The sequence below is a fragment of the Epinephelus lanceolatus genome, chromosome 10, assembly GCF_041903045.1.
Source record: "Epinephelus lanceolatus isolate andai-2023 chromosome 10, ASM4190304v1, whole genome shotgun sequence".
In the NCBI taxonomy this organism is placed as follows: domain Eukaryota; kingdom Metazoa; phylum Chordata; class Actinopteri; order Perciformes; family Serranidae; genus Epinephelus; species Epinephelus lanceolatus.
In genome coordinates this window covers 15,897,967-15,918,091 of record NC_135743.1, presented here as the reverse complement: position 1 = coordinate 15,918,091, position 20,125 = coordinate 15,897,967, and the positions used below count along the sequence as shown (strand labels likewise).

General features: G+C 42.0%; 1 pseudogene across 1 annotated transcript; it reads left to right on the top strand.

The window, feature by feature from the left end:
- The first annotated feature begins 803 nt into the window (after positions 1 to 803).
- On the top strand, positions 804 to 20,100 carry LOC117266084 (uncharacterized; annotated as a pseudogene). The gene is made up of 27 exons (XR_013492114.1): positions 804 to 948; positions 1,617 to 1,800; positions 3,027 to 3,204; positions 4,957 to 5,097; positions 6,821 to 7,026; positions 7,111 to 7,540; positions 7,648 to 7,719; positions 7,806 to 8,011; positions 8,091 to 8,302; positions 8,489 to 8,851; positions 9,699 to 9,912; positions 11,322 to 11,499; positions 12,048 to 12,188; positions 12,349 to 12,554; positions 12,651 to 13,080; positions 13,191 to 13,262; positions 13,350 to 13,555; positions 15,427 to 15,641; positions 15,849 to 16,212; positions 16,484 to 16,614; positions 16,933 to 17,146; positions 17,781 to 17,958; positions 18,424 to 18,558; positions 18,666 to 18,737; positions 18,837 to 19,045; positions 19,136 to 19,341; positions 19,550 to 20,100. The product of XR_013492114.1 is annotated as an uncharacterized LOC117266084 (transcript).
- The last annotated feature ends 25 nt before the right edge of the window (positions 20,101 to 20,125 follow it).

Sequence of the window (20,125 nt, the reverse complement as noted above, 5' to 3'; positions counted from 1 at the left end):
TTTAGTTGGAGCTTGGCTGTTATGCTTTCCATCAAATATAGACTCCTCAATCTTTCCCTCCATTGTTGGACAGTTGGTGGCTTTATATTTCTCCATATAACTGTGATCATTTTTTTGCAATCTACAGCAACACCCAGACACCAAGATATGTCTGGTTTTTAGTGTCTATATCATCTGGAGTGTCTCACTGGCTCTAGAGGCAGGTCTTCCCCTATGATTTGCTTAATCTCCACCTTAATGTTTATTCAATTTGGGACAATCCCATGGTTGCAATTTGTCCACATTGTCTCCAGCATAATTCAGAGGTGTTGCTGTATCTTGCCAACATGAGAGCAGTCTTAAATAATCTCATTCTAGTCTTTCATTCAAACTTCCTCCAGGTAGGGCGACTTGTTAGCTTGTGACCCTCTCTGCATGTCTTCTCCAACACATTTGTATTTTTAATATTCATTTCTAATTCCCATTTCTGTTTTGTTTCCATAGTGTTTCCTGTTATGTATTCTTGAAGACCTCTGTTTAAGTGGGCAATCAGATTCTTTTTAATCACTCCCTATCATTGTTAATTAACGTGAACTATGTCTTTATACTGTGAGTACTAGTTACTTCATGTCTTTTCATGAACTCACAAAAGAGATTCTTTTTGGTCTTTACTGTACTGTGCACTGTGCTTATACCCTGGAACCTTGTACTGTACAAAAAACAGTTTTATACCTCATTCTTCTGGTTGCGTTAGTCAGAGTTACTGAGCCCTGTTTTTCACCACTTCATACCTGTATTTATTTTGCCAAAACAAACAAATCCTGAAGGTTAAATTCCATTGCAAAGTACTGGAAACCACAGCCTGTGTCACATTAATGGTTCGTCTGAGCATGAGACATTTTGCTTAAAACTTAAGTCACACAGAGATTCACTAATTGTAGACATGGCATGGACCTACTGTGTTATATGGTAAGCTTAGTGAAATCTTCTCACCTTTATGTTTTAGTGTATGTTTTAGTGTTTTTTTCTTTGTCATGGATTTCTCTCTTGAAAAAATGCAGTATAAACATAATATAAGAGGTGGCTAGTGAATGGAAGGAGAGACTACAGGATGGCTGGGGCCCTACTGTGTGGAGTTTGCATGTTCCTTATGTATTGGGGTGGGTTTACTCTGCAGTTCTCTGGCTTCTTCCCACAGCCTAGAGACATGCAGGTTAACTTAGCCGTTTACTACATAACAGGGACTGTAAATGATTGTTAGTGTTGTGTTATACCATTGCTACTGTTCAGACAGCACTGCCTGATGCTGTTGTGTTACACGTCACAACGGTCTCATCTCTTTTCCATTAACACCAGCATGCTATGTAAAGTCATACAATGGGGTGGCATAATCACAATAGATAGTTGGACATACTATAAGTTTGGCACTACACCACAGCACTGTCTATAAGCAGGTTTTTAAGGTTGATTATATGTGATACATTTATCAAAGTACACTAGAAAAAACTGCAGCAATAGGTTACTTTTTGGTTGCAAAAGTTTAAATATACTGTGTCACTTTGTTTGTTCTTTTTCTGTTTGCATTAACTTTGGACTTACAGTTTAGTTCAACTCTTTCTATTGATGCACAATTCCAGGTTTCTGTGTTTGTGTCTGTCTGTAATACATGGGGAACTCCAGTCCCCTCAGTATCCTCAGCCTTACCCTCCCAACCTGCTGAAGAAATGGAACCTCAGTGTTCCAGAGGGATACCAGATCCAGCTTTCCATAACACATCTGGATATTAAAGCTTCTCCAGGCTGCATTCAAGATTCACTGACGGTCAGTGATATTGAAACCTTCTCTGTTCACTTTAACTTGAGTGTTAATGACCTGCACAACTTACAGTCTTGAAATGGAAACAGGAACTCCATGCATGCCTTTTTTATGAACTACAAATCATTGCAGGCCAATTCTTATTGTGTATCTGTCTGGTCATCCTGACTGATGTACAGTAAACTTGATGGTGGGGAAGGGCCAACTCAAAGTTGCCGTTTGGACTTGTTGAGAATTTGAGTCTCAGGTCAGAATTGGACTTTTTATGCAGTGAGGACTTGACTCAGACTTGATGTCTGGTGCCTCAAATGGGCTGTTAAACTATATTAACATCTTGTCCTCATGCACAAACACTGAAATTCAATTCTGCGTAGAGCAAGACTATATAACATTTGAAAGAAGAAATGACAGATTCTTCCTTTGACAAACGAGGAGTTTAAATCTTAAGCAATAAAACGTATCATGGCCTAGGGCCTTCCACCCAACTACTTTTGCTCTGGCTTTTTTGTGCAGCCACTCCAAGCACTTCTAGTTGAAAATCTCTGAACTTTTCAGAAAGGCGCTGGTGTCGTCACCGCTGCTCTTTGCGACTTTCTAGCTATGTGATATGACTGTCAGAATCATCATGACAAAGACAAAACAGTCAATTTGTGACAGTTGACTGGCTGGGCACTGAATGTTGCTGGTGAGTGCTTTTGTCACTGTAGCTACAAATTGTTAGCTTGTTGTCAACCCTCTGTTAATGTAGCATAATATTAGTGACCTAGCTAATGTTAATGTCAAGATACTATTGCCACAGAAACAAAACCCACACGTAGCCCCTCTGGGAGCATTTCTTTAAGGAAGCGCTTGGATGAAGTGTTCCCCAGTGCCCTGCTACTGCCAAAGAAAAATAGAAAAAGGAAAATGCTTTTTGGGCACAGGCCCTCAATTGGTCTGGGATGACCACTAGCATATGGTGGCTAATGGTAGCCAGTGTTAGCAAACTCTAGGTAAATATTGTTGTATAGGGGAGGGGAAGTAACTTCCTTGACTTTTTGATTTTCCTCCACTTGTGGTACTGTAGTACAACATGTTAGCTAAATGCCCTACAATAGATTAGCATTCAGTGTTACTGTCACTTCAGCAAATAATCTAGCCTTAACTGACCTTAAATGGAACTGCGCTGGTTGCGGAAGTCCTAATCGTGATCTGTGGTCTCACAATGTCCATTTTACTCTTTACACATTCAGGTTCTCCATAATGGAAAGGTCTTATGGAAGTTTTGTGGCCAGGAAAATTCAGCTGATCACCCAGGTAAAGAGGCGATGCGCTTTCCAGGCAACAGACTGACTCTCATATTCCAAACAAGTAACTCCACTCCAGAGCTCCAACAGCATATTGGCTTCTCTGCTAACTCCAAGGCAATAGGTAGGACTTTTCTGGTCACTTCCATCTTCCCTACTTAAGATTTGACATACAGTACAGGCCAAAAGTTTGGACACACCTTCTCATTCAATGCGTTTTCTTTATTTTCATGACTATTTACATTGTAGATTCTCACTGAAGGCATCAAAACTATGAATGAACACATGTGGAGTTATGTACTTAACAAAAAAAGGTGAAATAACTGAAAACATGTTTTATATTCTAGTTTCTTCAAAATAGCCACCCTTTGCTCTGATTACTGCTTTGCACACTCTTGGCATTCTCTCCATGAGCTTCAAGAGGTAATCACCTGAAATGGTTTTCCAACAGTCTTGAAGGAGTTCCCAGAGGTGTTTAGCACTTGTTGGCCCCTTTGCCTTCACTCTGCGGTCCAGCTCACCCCAAACCATCTGGATTGGGTTCAGGTCCGGTGACTGTGGAGGCCAGGTCATCTGCCGCAGCACTCCATCACTCTCCTTCTTGGTCAAATAGCCCTTACACAGCCTGGAGGTGTGTTTGGGGTCATTGTCCTGTTGAAAAATAAATGATCGTCCAACTAAACGCAAACCGGATGGGATGGCATGTCGCTGCAGGATGCTGTGGTAGCCATGCTGGTTCAGTGTGCCTTCAATTTTGAATAAATCCCCAACAGTGTCACCAGCAAAACACCCCCACACCATCACACCTCCTCCTCCATGCTTCACAGTGGGAACCAGGCATGTGGAATCCATCCGTTCACCTTTTCTGCGTCTCACAAAGACACGGCGGTTGGAACCAAAGATCTCAAATTTGGACTCATCAGACCAAAGTACAGATTTCCACTGGTCTAATGTCCATTCCTTGTGTTTCTTGGCCCAAACAAATCTCTTCTGCTTGTTGCCTCTCCTTAGCAGTGGTTTCCTAGCAGCTATTTGACCATGAAGGCCTGATTGGCGCAGTCTCCTCTTAACAGTTGTTCTAGAGATGGGTCTGCTGCTAGAACTCTGTGTGGCATTCATCTGGTCTCTGATCTGAGCTGCTGTTAACTTGCGATTTCTGAGGCTGGTGACTCGGATGAACTTATCCTCAGAAGCAGAGGTGACTCTTGGTCTTCCTTTCCTGGGTCGGTCCTCATGTGTGCCAGTTTGGTTGTAGCGCTTGATGGTTTTTGCGACTCCACTTGGGGACACATTTAAAGTTTTTGCAATTTTCCGGACTGACTGACCTTCATTTCTTAAAGTAATGATGGCCACTGGTTTTTCTTTAGTTAGCTGATTGGTTCTTGCCATAATATGAATTTTAACAGTTGTCCAATAGGGCTGTCGGCTGTGTATTAACCTGACTTCTGCACAACACAACTGATGGTCCCAACCCCATTGATAAAGCAAGAAATTCCACTAATTAACCCTGATAAGGCACACCTGTGAAGTGGAAACCATTTCAGGTGACTACCTCTTGAAGCTCATGGAGAGAATGCCAAGAGTGTGCAAAGCAGTAATCAGAGCAAAGGGTGGCTATTTTGAAGAAACTAGAATATAAAACATGTTTTCAGTTATTTCACCTTTTTTTGTTAAGTACATAACTCCACATGTGTTCATTCTTAGTTTTGATGCCTTCAGTGAGAATCTACAATGTAAATAGTCATGAAAATAAAGAAAACGCATTGAATGAGAAGGTGTGTCCAAACTTTTGGCCTGTACTGTATTTAAACTAATATAAATGCATATTAATTCAACTTTAGGTTAGGTTCTTCTTTAATGACCTTCTCAATATCAGACATAGATGAGTGCTCACAATCCGATCCTGGAGATGGATCAGGTCCACTCTGCTCTCAGATCTGCGTCAACACCCTCGGTTCTTACCGCTGCTCCTGCCACCATGGATACAAACTTCATTCAGACCAACGCACATGTTTGAGTAAGTACTGTATACAGTAAGTGCATGCCTCATTGTATACGCTACTGTATATACTTTACATGTGTGTCATAATGTGAAGCTCAGTGATTACATCCATCCATCCATTTTCTGCCACTGATCCGGGCCTGGATCACAGCGACAGCAGGCTAAGCAAGGTGCTTCAGATGTCCCTCTCCCCAGCAATGTTTTCCAGCTCCCCATGGGAATCCTGAGGTATTCCCAAGCCAAATAAGGTATATAATTTCTTCAGCGTGTTCTGGGTCTACCTCAGGGTCTCTAACCATTTGGACTTGCCAGTAAAACCTCAAAGTAAGGAGTCAGCAATGACCTCTAGCTCACCAGGTAGAATGTGCACCCCACATAAGCTGAGTGCTTTGTAGCGGCCCAGGTTCAACTCCAACCCTTAGCCCTTTGCAACATGTCACCCCCACCTTTTCCTCTCCCTTTCCTCTCTATCTACAGCTGTCCTATCAATAAAGGTGAAAATGCCCAATAAAATAATGTTAAAAATGAAAGGAGTCTATGAAGCATCCTGAACCACCTCAACTGGCTCATTTCAATGCGAAGGGGCACCTGCTATACTCTAAGCTCCCTCTGGAGGTCTGAGCTTCTTACCCTTTCTCTAGGGATGAGCCCAGCCACCCTGAGGAGGACACTCATTTTTGCCACTCACCACACAAAGCTTATGGCCAAAGGTGAGGGTTGAAACATAATGGGAGATCTTTGCATTCAAGCTGAGCTTCGTCTTCACCACACACTGGTACACCACACCAGTGCACCTGTCAATCTCTATTCAACCCTCACCACTGAACAAGACCCTGTGATATTTGAAGTCCTTCACTGGGACAGCAACTCACTCCCAACTGGTAAAAGGCTTTTTGGCAGAGAGCTATGGCCTCAGACATGGAGGTGCTGTCTCTGAGCTCTGCTGCATCACACTTGACTGCTAACTGCTCCAGTACATGTTTAAGTTCACGGTCTGATGAAGCCACAGAACTGCATCATAAACAAGCAACAACGAGCAAAGAGGCAATTCTGAGGTCCCCAAATAGGATACTCTCCTCCCCATCTGCACCTTGACATCCTGTTGATAAAAATTCCAAACAAAATCTTTGACAAGGGGCAATCCTGGTGGAGCCCAACACTCAATGAAAATTAGTTTGACTTCTTGCCGAGAATGCATACACAGCTCTCACTTAGGTTATATAAGTACCAGATGGCAGAGAGCAACTGCCCTGGTACCCAATACTTCCACAGTACCCCCACAGGAAAGGACCATGGTAGTAAGCCATCCCCAAGTCCACAAAACAGATGTAAACTGAATGGGCAAACTCCCATTAACCCCCCAAAAACCCTGCAAGGGTGCGGACCTTGCCCGCTGTTACATGATCATGAAAGAATTTGCATTGCTCCTCCTAGATCTGGCCATCTTTACAAAACCCTGGAGTAAACTTTTCCAGAGAGGCTGAGCCGTGTGATACCCTGGTAATTGGAGCACACCCTCTGCCACCCCTTTCTAAGAATGAAAATCACCACCCTGGCTTGCCATTCTGCAGGTACTGTCCCCGACTTCCATATGTCAACCAAGACAACCCAACACTGTCGAGAGTCTTTAGCATCTCAGCGTGAATCCAATCCACAGTTAGTAGTTATAGTGTGGCATTAATGCTGACTAAATCTCTTCTTCTTGCTACAATAATACTTACCTTTGCCTTTTGTCCAGTTTCCTGTGGTGGTCATATATCAGACAAGCATGAGGGACATCTGGTCAGTCCAAGATACCCTCATCCCTCACCTCCTTTCTTGTCCTGCAAGTACATTATCACGGTGGAGCCCCGGTTTAATATCACTCTCAACTTTAGCGACAACTTCCACATAGATAACATGGACACTGAGCAAGGTCCCAGATGTCTACGTCACTGGTTGCAGGTATTGGCAAAGATTCTCCTTACAGCAAATGACTACTCTGTTACGGCTCAGTTTAAACCTTTTCTGCAACTCCTCCCCTCGTAGGTGACCATTCCAGGCAGAGAGCCCATGAAGCTGTGTGGTGGAAAGAGTCCAGGTCTGATAGCTACATATTCCAACACGGTCATACTGGACTACCACACTGATGTTGAGGGCCTGAGTCGTGGCTGGAGCCTGGACTACAGCACACATGGTGAGCAGCAAACAGAGAGAGACAACGTGTTTTGTTAATGTAACTACATCAGTGTGACTTGTGACCAAGCACACAAGCAGATGATGGTTTGATGCTTGTTCTTTAACTGGCAACATATTAATATGTCCTTGTTTTGTTCCTCTGCAGTAATTGATTGTGGAGAACCTGAACCTCTGCTTAATGGAGGGGTGACCTACCTGTCTGGCTATCAGAATCAGTACCAGTCTGTTTTTCAGTATCACTGTAATGAACCATTTTACACTCTTACTGGGGGCGTAAGTGGTGAGATATTTGTATATTACTAGAAAAATATCACTATTGAAAATTCAAATATCTGGTATGGTTTGACTAAAAATAATTTTCACTATCTTGTTCTCTCTGGTTTTCAGTTACTTTCACCTGTGAAGCAGACAGAAAGTGGAGATCCAACCACAACGATGTCATTCTAACCTGTATACCTGGTATTGAACCCTGTGGTATTTAATCAAAGTCACTTTTATTCAAACATGAAGTCTGCTTGAACCTTATTTATGTCTGTCCTATCCAGTCTGTGGCCAGCCCACAAAACTCATCACTGCCTATCAAAGGATTATTGGAGGCAGGGAAGCCCCACACGATAGCATCCCCTGGCAAGTGCTATTGACTATAAATGCAAAAAGAGGAGGAGGCATGGTGATTGCAGACCGCTGGATTATGACTGCAGCTCATGACCTAACACATGATGGAAAACCAGTATCACGCGAGACTGTACAGGTAAGTGGTTTACTGTGGTGTTATCTGCATGCCCATTGCCTCCACTGACTTTTATTTCCTTCTGTACTGTTGTTCGCAGATTTACATGGGGTATTCCGACGTGAAAACTATGTTGGGCTTTCGTGTGTTTGTTGCTTCAGTCCACATTCACCCTGAATACAACCTCAGCAGCTCAGACTACAACAATGACATTGCCTTGATCAAACTTCAAGACCCGCTCACATTCAACTCATCCATTATGCCAATATGTTTGCCAGCAGAGGGTGCCACATACATGACTGGAGAAATGGGGTAAAGAAACAACTGAGAATTCACATTGATTTACTTCAAAGCCATTCTCTAAACTTCATCATCTCATGTTGCCTTTTACTCTTCTTTTAGCCCTTTTCCCCTTGTTGTGCCAACATGTGAATCTTGCAGACTCTGAATTGCTGAGTTCACCATTACTGCCTCGTCTACTTTTTTCTTTATTTTCAGACTGGTGTCAGGCTTTGGCATTACGAAAATCTACCCCCCACGCCTGACAAATAGGCTAAAGTATGTTTACCTCCCTGTGGTGGATCAGAAGACATGCAGTAATTCACTCAGTAAGATCAGGAAGACAAGGGAAAATGTACCAAGACTGACAAATAACATGTTTTGTGCTGGAGTCCCTGAAGGTGGGAAGGACACCTGTCTAGGTGACGGTGGAGGCCCCTTCGCCCTGAGAGACGACGGACAGTTCTGGGCTGCTGGGATTGTCAGCTGGGGGGTTGACTGTGGACAGCAGGGCAGATACAGATTCTACACCAAAGCTGCAAACTATATGGACTGGATCAACAAGACTATGCAGGAGAAATGAAATTTAGAGTAATTTTAAACAATCTACAATAAAATGATAATAAAATCAATTTTGCTCTAAATATACTCTTTCTTCAGTGTTGATATGTATGGTGAGTGCCCTATGAGATAATAATAATGATAATAATAAAAGCTATGAATTAAGATATTCTTCTAGTTGCTCATAAAATGTTTAAATGCAAATTTGTACTTATCTTGATAAGAGCCATTTCTAAACTTCCTGAAATTTTAAATCTCCCAAAAGCATTGTTTTTCAATAAAGTTACTTAATATTTCTTTAGGAACTCACAAATACAGAAGGCTCTCCCTCCATTTACTTTTGTGGGTCTTTATTCGTAATTCTTCTAGTTTGATTAATTAAGGATCATAAGCCATTATTGGACTGGTTCTTCTACAGTTCAAACCAGCATTTATTTTTGCCAAGACAAACAAATCCTGGAGGTTAAATTCCATTGCAAAATACTTTAAACCACAGCCTGTGTAACATTAATGGTTCATTTGAGCACAAGACATTTTGCCTAAAACTGCAGTCACAAAGGGATAAACGTAGACATGGGATGGACCTACTGTGTTATATGGTAAGCTATGCTAACAGATGTCTTCATGTTCATGTTGCATTTTTTATTTTGTTTTTTATTTTTTCATACCATAAGTGTGTAACTACACTACAGCACTGTCTATGAGCAGTTTTTAAGCACTACTACTAAAGTACCATAAAGAAAACTAAAGCAACAGTATTTAGTTTCAAATGTTAAAAAATGTTGTTAACTGTGTTTGTTCTTTTTGTCTGCATCAACCTTGGACTAGCGCCTTCGTGCCATCTCTCTCTGTTTATGCACAATTCCAGGTGTCTGTGTTTGTCAGTGTCTGAGTGCTGGCAGCCGCCCAACTCTGAATCTGTAATGCAAGGGGAACTCCAGTCTCCTCAGTATCCCCGGCCTTACCCACCCAACCTGCTGACGCAATGGGACATCTGGGTACCTGAGGGCTACCAGATCCAGCTGTCACTAACACACCTGGATATTAAAGCTTCTTCAGGCTGCAATCAAGACTCTCTGACGGTCAGAGTCATATTGAAATCTAACATTATACAATATCCCAAGCAATAGATCACTGCTGATGACCTGCACATATTGAGGTATTGAAATGGAAGCAGGAACTCCAGAACTTTTTTTCTTTTACAAACTACAAATCATCACAGGGTGCTTCTTGTCGTGCATCAGTCTGGTCATCTTGATTGATAGTATAAGCATATGTGCTGACATAGCTGTAGGCTGTGAACATGCAGATTTTTATGTATTTTGAAACACAAATAGAAAAACAATTGACTGTTTAAGCAACTTATGTAACTTAAATAGCAAAGATGTATCACAAAACTTTCCCAGGTGTGAAACACAGACCATTCGTCTATTCTAAGTCCAGGAGTCATCCTGGTCAGATGCCTGAACCACCTCAACATGGCTTCTTTCAACATGAAGGAACAGCAGCTTCACTCCGAACTCCCTCCACTTGTATGAGCTCCTTGCCCTGTCTCTAAGGGTGAAACCAGTCACCCTGTGGAGGAAAACAGCAATCTCATTCTTTTAGGTTTGAGATTGACTGGTAAATCGAAAGTGTTTCTTTCCTGCTGCACCAATCCACGTATCTCATGCTCCATTTTGCCCTTAGCCATAATCAAAACCCTGAGATACTTAAACTTCTTCCCCTGGGGCAGCAACTCACTCCCAACCCCAAGGCAGCAATCCACCTTTTTTTGGAGAGAACCATGGCCTTAATCTTGGAGGTGCTGACTCTTTTCCTGACTGCTTCATACTGCTTCAGTGCGTATTGGAGGTCACTGTCCAATAAAACCAACAGAACCACATAATCTGCAAAGAGCAGAGTGGTAATCTTGAGGTCCCTGAACCAGACATTCTCCTCCCTGTGTGAGGCATTTGATAGTGGCTTTGGGATCTGGCCAGTATGCTTATTGTGTATTCTGTCTTGCACTAAGTTGCACCACACATGGGTATTTGTTTGAGGCTATTGGAACACTAGGATTTACGGGTGGCCGCAAGTGTGTTTTTAAATCTGGGATCTGTGAATCGCTCTGGCCCCTCCCCTGTCAACAATTTGCTTTGGGAGTACCTACCAGAAGCTACTGATCCCAACAACATAGCCGCCATGGTCACAGGGACACACAAAACCTTCCACCAACATACTGTAAGGTGGTGATTCTTTACTTCATAAATGACAACTTAAATTCTTTAGCAATGAAACACACCATTTCTCAATTCAGTGCTGAGAACTTTTGCTGCTATGGCCTTATTTTGTCTGGTATCACAAGCATCTGGGTGGCTGTCGGGTAACTTTAGGTGAATATTGAAGTGTAATGCGGATTACTGAGTCACCTCACTTACTTTATGATTCTTCTCCACTTGTGCTACTGTCACATTACACATGTACTGATTTATGGTCTCATACTTTTCAGGTTCTACATGAGCAAAAGGTCTTAGGGAAGTTTTGTGGCCAGGAAAATTCAGCTGATCACCCAGGCAAAGAGCCGATCCTTTCTCCAGGCAACACACTGACTCTCATATTTCAAACAAATGACTCCACTCCGGAGCTCCAACAGCACATCGGCTTCTCAGCTACCTACAAGGCAATAGGTAGGACTATTCTGGTCACTTCTATCACTCACAGCAAGAGGGATCCTGGTTCGAACCCAGGGGAGGGGGGTTCAAACCAGCCCTTCTCTTCGGAGTTTGCATGTTTTCCCCGTGTCAGCGTGGGTTTTCTCCGGGTTCTCCGGCTTCCTCCCACAGTCCAAAGACATGCAGGTTAACTGGTGACTCTAAATTGCCCGTAGGTTTGAATATGAGTGTGAATGGTTGTCTGTCTCTACTGTATGTGTCAGCTGTACTGTGTGTGATACTCTGGCGACCTGTCCAGGGTGTACCCTGCCTCTCGCCCAATGTCAGCTGGGATAGGCTCCAGCCCCCCTGCAGCCCCTAACGGGATAAGTGGTTAGAGAAAAATGAATGTATCTATTCCATGTTCTTTATTATGATTGAAATATTCAAACCTGCAACTCTTTGTTTGTTAATGCCTGCACCATTCCATCAAATGGAAATATAAAACAAAACCGAACAACAATAAAAAATGAAAGAAATGACCTTATGTTAGGTTTTCCCTTTAATGACCTTCTCATTATCAGACATAGATGAATGTTCACAATCAGACCCTGGAGATGGATCAGGTCCACTCTGCACTCAGATCTGCGTCAACACCCCTGGGTCTTACCACTGCTCCTGCTACACTGGTTACAAACTACATTTAGACCAGCATACATGTCTGTGTGAGTATCCCATACAGTGAATGCATGCCTGCACCTTATTGTTCGTCATGCTGTGGCATTAATGCTGCTGAGCCTGTGTAAAAGATAATCTTCATTTTGAGCAGAATTACTGATTTATATTTTCTTGCTACTATAATACTTGGTGTTGCCCATTGTTCAGCATCCTGTGGTGGTTGTATATACGACAAGTGTGAAGGACACCTGGCCAGTCCAGCATACCCTCACCCCTCACCTCCTCTTCTGTCCTGCAAGTACATCATCTCTGTGGAGCCCAGCTTGACTATCACTCTCAACTTCACTGACAACTTCCACATAGATAGCGTGGACACTGAGCAAGGTCCCAGGTGTCTTCATCACTGGCTGCAGGTATTGGCAAATGGTTTCCTTGAAACAACGGCAATAAAAAAGGCGACACTGCCTCGGTTTACATCAGTTAACTTTCTACTACTGCTCTCCTCGTAGGTGAGCACCCCAGGCAGAGAGCCCATGAAGCTGTGTGGTGGAAAGAGTCCAGGTCTGATAGCTACAAACTCTAACACTGTCAGACTGGACTACCACACTGATGCTGAAGGCCTGAGTCGTGGCTGGAGCCTGGACTACAGCACACATGGTGAGGGGTGAACAGAGAGAGACACGTGTTTTGTTAATGTAACTACATCTATGTGACTTGGGACCAAGGATACAAACTGATGATGGTGTGATGTTTTGTTCTTTAACTGGCAAAATATGGACATGTCCTTGTTTTGTTCATCTGCAGTAATTGATTGTGGAGAACCTGAACCTCTGCTGAATGGAGGGGTGACCTACCTGTCTGGCTCTCAGAATCAGTACCATTCTGTTGTTCAGTATCACTGCAATGAACCATTTTACACTCTCCCTGGGGGCAGAAATGGTGAGATATTTGTATATCATTAAAAAATATCAATTGATGAAATTTCTATATCTGATATGGCTTACCTAAAAAAAAAAAAAAGGTGCCATAATGTCACCTCTGGTTTTCAGTCACGTTCACCTGTGAAGCAGATGGAAAGTGGAGATCTAACCACAGCAATGTTACTCCAACATGTATATCTGGTACTGAAACCCTGTCATATCTAATCAGAGTCACTTTATCATAAACATGATATATATATGAACCTAATTTATGTCTGCCTCATCCAGTCTGTGGCCAGCCAACAAAACTCATCTCTACTTATCAGCGGACCATTGCAAGCAGTGAAGGTCCAGACAGCAAAATCCCCTGGCATGTGCTACTGAATATAGATGGAAGAACAGGAGGAGGCATGGTGATTGCAGACTGCTGGATTATGACTGCAGCTCATATCCTAACACATGACAGGAAACCAATATCAAAAGAAATTGTACAGGTAAGTGGTCTACCCAAGACCAGGTGTTATATGTGGTGTAGATCTGAATATGAGCCAGTTAATTTCCTGCATTTTGGTGACTTTTTATGTAAATAACCACAAAACTTACCTGACGGCTAATTAATAAGAGGCAGAGTTGTCTTTGTCAGGGTGAACACAAACGTCAGCCACCAGCAAACAATACTTTTTATTGGGAAGGACAAGTATCAGTGCCTTTAATACCTGTGCCTATGGTGACTGCTCTCCCATCTTTCCCTAGATGGCTTCATTTCACTGAACATTGAGAAGCCAGAACTGTAAATCCATTGTTATTATAGTCTATCGGACACAACACACAAAGCTGAATAAGCAATATCACTTGTATATTCAGTATAATATGCTTAAATATTGAAGTTTGCACATCTTTCAAAATTTGGCCCTGCATGTCAGGAGTTATTCAAAATTTATAGGATGTAGATGGACCAATAAATTGAAAGCTTTGCAAAATTCAGATATGGCCAAAGCCCCTGTGGTCCCATCCCTGGATCCACCCATAGCGCTACTACATGGGTGCTTTTGATTATGCTGTCTTATGCTTCCTCTTCCTCTCCTCCTGAGACCCAAAAACTTTTCCGTCTCCGCTACCACTGAGGAACTTCCAGTCCCCCAAAGCCCCCGTCTAGTGTATTTTGGCATTTTTATATTTCATATTTTTCTGTGTCATTTCTTGACAATGTTGAATAATCACACATAATGCAAAATATTTTTCGACAGATAACTTAATCATCTGCTGAAAGTTAAAAAAAAAAGTATGATATATGACTATACTTCATCTCACCAAGCTTGCACAGGTCACATCATTGTAAGCAGCTGGTCATCAATTTGTGGTGTTTTACCAACGTAGTGTGATTATTTTGAAAGAGACTGTATGTAAACCTTGAATTTCCTGTTAAAATTGAAGTGTATTTTGAAAGAAGACTGCATGTAACAGACAGAACTTGACACGGTGTCCCAAACATCAACAACCAACGCACCCAGGGTACCTTACACGTCGGATGTGGACGTGAAAAGTCCATGACCAAACGTCAATATGTGACAAGTTTGGAGTGAGAATGTGTTGAAGTGCACAACTTTTAGTCAAAAGGTTGAAAAATCCCAACAGAATGACAGAATGATGCTGGTGGGTGGTGCACCTCAAGCACAGCTCATAACTCCATTTCAAACAGCAGACCTTAGCAACACGTCAATTGGTACACCACAACAACCGACAGCTGCAGCAGGAGGCGATGATAAAGAAGAGAGCGAGTGAAAGAGAGAGGCAGCGTGTCGTGGTAATTGTTGTCTCATTTGTGGTCTAATAGGCAAGACAAATTTATTTACAGTATGTTCATCAGTGTCATTTTGCTGTTTTCCAAAATACTGTAACTGCAATCTCATTGCTTTGGTAATGGATTATTATTATGTCCAACTATTAAACACACCCCCATTCTGCTTTTAAGAAAAAGAGCGTTAACCATTAAACAGGAAGTAAGGCTGGCTGGAGGGCGGCTTTAATTGCACCTTGAGGAAGAGATGAGGAGCATAGAGAGAGGAAACTTTTGGATGTGGCATAATGTATAAATGCTGCACCTCCAGTGGTACAGTAACTGACGTTGGTTAGGACTGACGCTATGGCACCAAGGATTTCTCATTTGGCACCTTCGGCTCCTCTGTCCTTGCGCCTTTTCCTCGCATCTCTCTCTCACATCCTCACTGTGAGGAGCGAAGCTGTGAGTGAGGGAAGTGAGGAGACACGTTTGCATGATGAAAAGCACCCCAGCTGTTATCTGTGTGTTTGTTGCCTCCATGTTTTTGAATTAACATGTGTTTCCTTCTATGCTGTTGATTTGCAGATCTACATGGGACTTATTAATGCTAAAACCCTGCTGGGCTCTCCTGTGTCTGCTGCTTCAATCCACATTCACCCTGAATACAACAACCCTGACTTCTTAGACTACAACAGTGACATTGCCTTGATCAAACTGCAAGACCCGATCACATTCAACTCTTCGGTCATGCCAATATGTTTGCCAGCAGAGGGAGCCACATACGTCACTGACACCATAGGGTAAAGAATCTGCTGAGTTTTCATTTCATAATGCTGTAATCAGTTTGATATTATTCTATGTTCTTCAAAGTTATTTTGTGAACTCAAGAATTTTTTTGCTTTCTCTCTCTTGTTGCACCAACATGTGAATCTTGTCCAGCTCCTGAACTGGAGACTCTGATTTGCCTTTTTCTACGACATCACTGTCTCTTCTACATTTTCTTTCAGACTGGTGTCAGGCTTTACCATTACAGAGCCTGACAATCAACGGATTTTAACAAATAATCTGAAGTATGTGCACCTCCTTGTGGTGGAGCAGGAGACATGCAGTAATTCAGTAAATAAACTGAAGGAGACCATGGACAATGTACCAGATCTGACAAACAACATGTTCTGTGCTGGAGTCCCAGAAGGTGGGAAGGACTCCTGCCATGGTGACAGTGGAGGCCCCTTCGCCCTGAGAGATGATGGACGGTTCTGGGCTGCTGGGATTGTCAGCTGGGGGGTTGGCTGCCGAAATCAAGGAACATATGGAGTCTATACCAGAGTTGCTAACTATCTGGACTGGATTTACAAGACTATGCAGGAGAACTGAAAGTTACAATAAAAAAAACAGCTAATTTTACTATTTAACTAAATACACTCTTTGTGCAGTGTTAGCGTGCATTGACACAAAAAGCTATACAGTCTTGTTGACAATAAAATGATCAAGTGCAAATTTCTTCCTCTCAAAAACTGTGTTTTTCCTCATTCTGATGGTTCTGTTAGTCAGAGTTAATGAGCCATTATTGATCCTCTTGTCCTCCACTTCATGCCTGCATTTATTTTTGCCAAGGCAAACAAATCCTGGAGGTTAAATTCCATTGCAAAATATTTCAAACCACAGTCTGTGTCACATTAATGGTTCATCTGAGCATGAGACATTTCGCCTAAAGCTTCAGTCACACAGAGATAAACTAACTGCAGACATGAGATGGACCTACGCTGTTATATGGTAAGCTATGATAACAAATGTTTTCACCTTCATGTTGTAAGTTTTAGTGAATTTTTCATTTTGTTAATGTTTATTTTGGAGAAAAAAAAAAGCAGTATACATACTATAAGTGTTGATCTACACCACAGCACTGTCTACTGTACGAGCAGTTTTTTTAAGGTTGATTAAGTGATCAAATTTTCAATTTCGAAAACTATAGCAATACTATTTTCTTGCAATAATGACAAATGACTATCACTTTTTTGTTCTTTTACTGTTTGTATCAACCTTTGGACTCATACCTTCGTGCCTACGCTCTCTGTTTATGCACAATTCCAGGGTTCTGTGTTTGCGGGTGAGTGGGTGTTGGCAGCCGCTCAACTCTGAACCTGTAATGCAAGGGGAGGTCCAGTCCCCTCAGTATCCCCAGCCTTACCCTCCCAACCTGCTGAGGCAATGGGACCTTTTGGTTCCTGCAGGATACCAGATCCAGCTGTCACTAACACACCTGGATATCAAAGCTTCTTCAGGCTGCAATCAAGATTCTCTGACGGTCAGAGCTATGTCATTACACAGTTTTCAGAACAATGTATCAGTGTGTTCGCACTGTCCACAGCACAGATTTTAATAGTCTAATATTTATTATCTGACTTTGATCGCAGTGTTGATGACCTACAGAAAGTGAGATCTTGAACTGGAAACAGTGACTCCTAATTGATAAACAGTAAATCTGATGGTAGAGAGTGGCAATTATTTTAACTCAAAGTGGCTGTTTGGACTTGTGGGATGAGGGCTTAAGTCTCAGGTCAGACTTGGACACCTTTTCATGTCGTGAGGACTTTTCATGTTTGGTGCCCCCATTTACATACCGAGCAGGTCTCTCCCACGGAGTCTGCCATGTTGCTATACAGAAGCCCAGAACAGAACAACCAAACACTGGCTCTTGATACGGCCATTCACATTTTTGCATTTTTTTGTCAGTCACTGTAGTTGTCCTGTACACTTTGCACACAGGAGAAGTTTCAGGTGGCTATAATCTGAACCTCACTGCTAGATGCTAATAAATCCCACACACTAGACCTCTAAACATTTTAGCTAAAGGTAAAACAAGCCCTGACAGTTTGTCAGGGAGTGCTTTTTCATGATCTGTGGTCTTACAGTGTTTGTTTTGCTTTTATTCTTTTCAGGTTCTCTATGATGGAAAGGTCTTGGGGAAGTTTTGTGGCCAGGAAAATTCAACTGATCACCCAGGTAAAGAGCCGATCCTTTCTCCAGGAAACACACTGACTCTCATATTCAAAACAAGTGACTCCACTCCAGAGCTCCAACAGCACATCGGCTTCTCTGCTACTTACGAGACAATAGGTAGGACTTTTCTGGACACTTGTGTCTTCTCTACAATGCATCATATCCTTTAACCTCCAAGAGAAATTCCACAATAAAACTTAATTAACATGGTGCATTTCCAGGCATTTTGGTCAGTATGATTAATATAAATAAACATAACCTTTGAGCTGGAACTGGGAGCATCAAAACTTTTGAAGAATCAATAAGTAAACTCGCAATGGCTGCTGTCATCTTGTCCTAGGGGTTATTCAATTATCAAGCAGCTCCAAGATCTGTCTCTATACATAATGTTATAACAATAACAACAGGGTCTCGTGTCATTTAGCTTAAGATGAGACTTTTTCAAATAAGAGAGAAATGCTGTTTTGTTACTGTTACTACATCTATGTATCTTGTGACGGAGCATGCAGGCTGTGATGATGGTTTGATGTTTTTTCCTTTACTGGTAAAATGTTAACATGTTCTTGTTTTGTTCCTCTGCAGTAATTGATTGTGGAGAACCTGAACCTCTGCTGAATGGAGGGGTGACCTACCTGTCTGGCTATCAGAATCAGTACCATTCTGTTGTTCAGTATCACTGTAATGAACCATTTTACACCCTTACTGGGGGCAGAAATGGTGAGATAATTGTGTATTATTGGAAAAATATTATTAAATAGTATTTAAATTTTTGATGTAGCTTAATTGAAAATAAATGCCATTATCTTCTTCCCTCTGGTTTTCAGTCACTTTCACCTGTGAAGCAGACGGAAAGTGGACATCCAACCACAATGATGTCACTCTAACATGTATACCTGGTACTGACACTTTGTGAAACTTAATCTAGGATGCTTGAATTAAAACATGAACGTACTGTATGTGTCCGTGTGAACCTAATTTATGTCTGTCTCATCCAGTCTGTGGCCAGCCCACAAAACTCATCTCTACTTATCAGAGGGTCATGGGAGGCAGTAGGGCTCCAGACAATACCATCCCCTGGCAAGTGATGTTGAGTGCAGATGGACCAAGAGGAGGAGGCATGGTGATTGCAGACCGCTGGATTATGACTGCAGCTCATGCCCTATTAAAACATAATGGAAAACCACTTTCAAACAAGACTGTACAGGTAAGTGGGCTATTTTTGGTGTTATCTACATGCCCATTGCCTCCATGTTTTTGAATTGACATTTTTTTTTTCTGTGTTGTTGATTTGCAGATTTACATGGGACATACTGATATTGAAACCCTGTTGCGCTCTCCTGTGTATGCTGATTCAATCCATGTTCACCCTGAATACAACAGCTCCAACTTCAACAATGACATTGGCTTGATCAAACTTCAAGACCCGATCACATTCAACTCATCCATTATGCCAATATGTTTGCCAGCAGAGGGTGCCACATACATGACTGGAGAGATGGGGTAAAGAAACAACAAATAATTCTCATTTATAATGCTGTAATCCATTTCATATAATCTTATTTATTTACTTTATCTTTTTTCAACCACTTGATTATTTCTTCTTGCAATTTGCTCTTCTTCTTTTCCTTGTTGTGCCAATATGTGAATCTTGTTGAGCCTCTGTACGGGAGATTCTTTTTTGCTTATTCCTGTTTTCAATTTTTTTCAGACTGGTGTCAGGCTTTGGCCGTATGGGCCAAGGGACTCCAGTGGGTAAGCTGTGGTACGTGCAACTCCCTGTGGTGGATCAGGAGACATGCAGTAATTCAATCAGCTCACAAAGTCTGTCAGATAACATGTTTTGTGCTGGAGTTCCTGAAGGTGGGAAGGATGCCTGCGCCGGTGACGGTGGAGGCCCCTTCGCCCTGAGAGACAACAGACAGTTCTGGGCTGCTGGGATTGTCAGCTGGGGGGTTGGCTGCGGACGCCCAGGGAACTATGGATTTTATACCAAAGTTGCTAACTATATGGACTGGATCAACAAGACTATGCAGGAGAATTGAAATTTAGAGTAATTCATGATGTGATGTAAAGATGTTGATGAAACAAATCTCTAAACAAAGTCATACAATACAATACAAGAAAAAGAATTGCTTAAAATATCCTCTTTCTGCAGCGCTCATGCATGTTATGTAAAAAAAAATGAAAAAAAAATATTGAAATCTCTCAAAAGCATTTTTCAATAAAGTTATTTCATATTTATTTATGAAGTCACAAAAACAGTAGGCTCTCCCTCCATTGACTT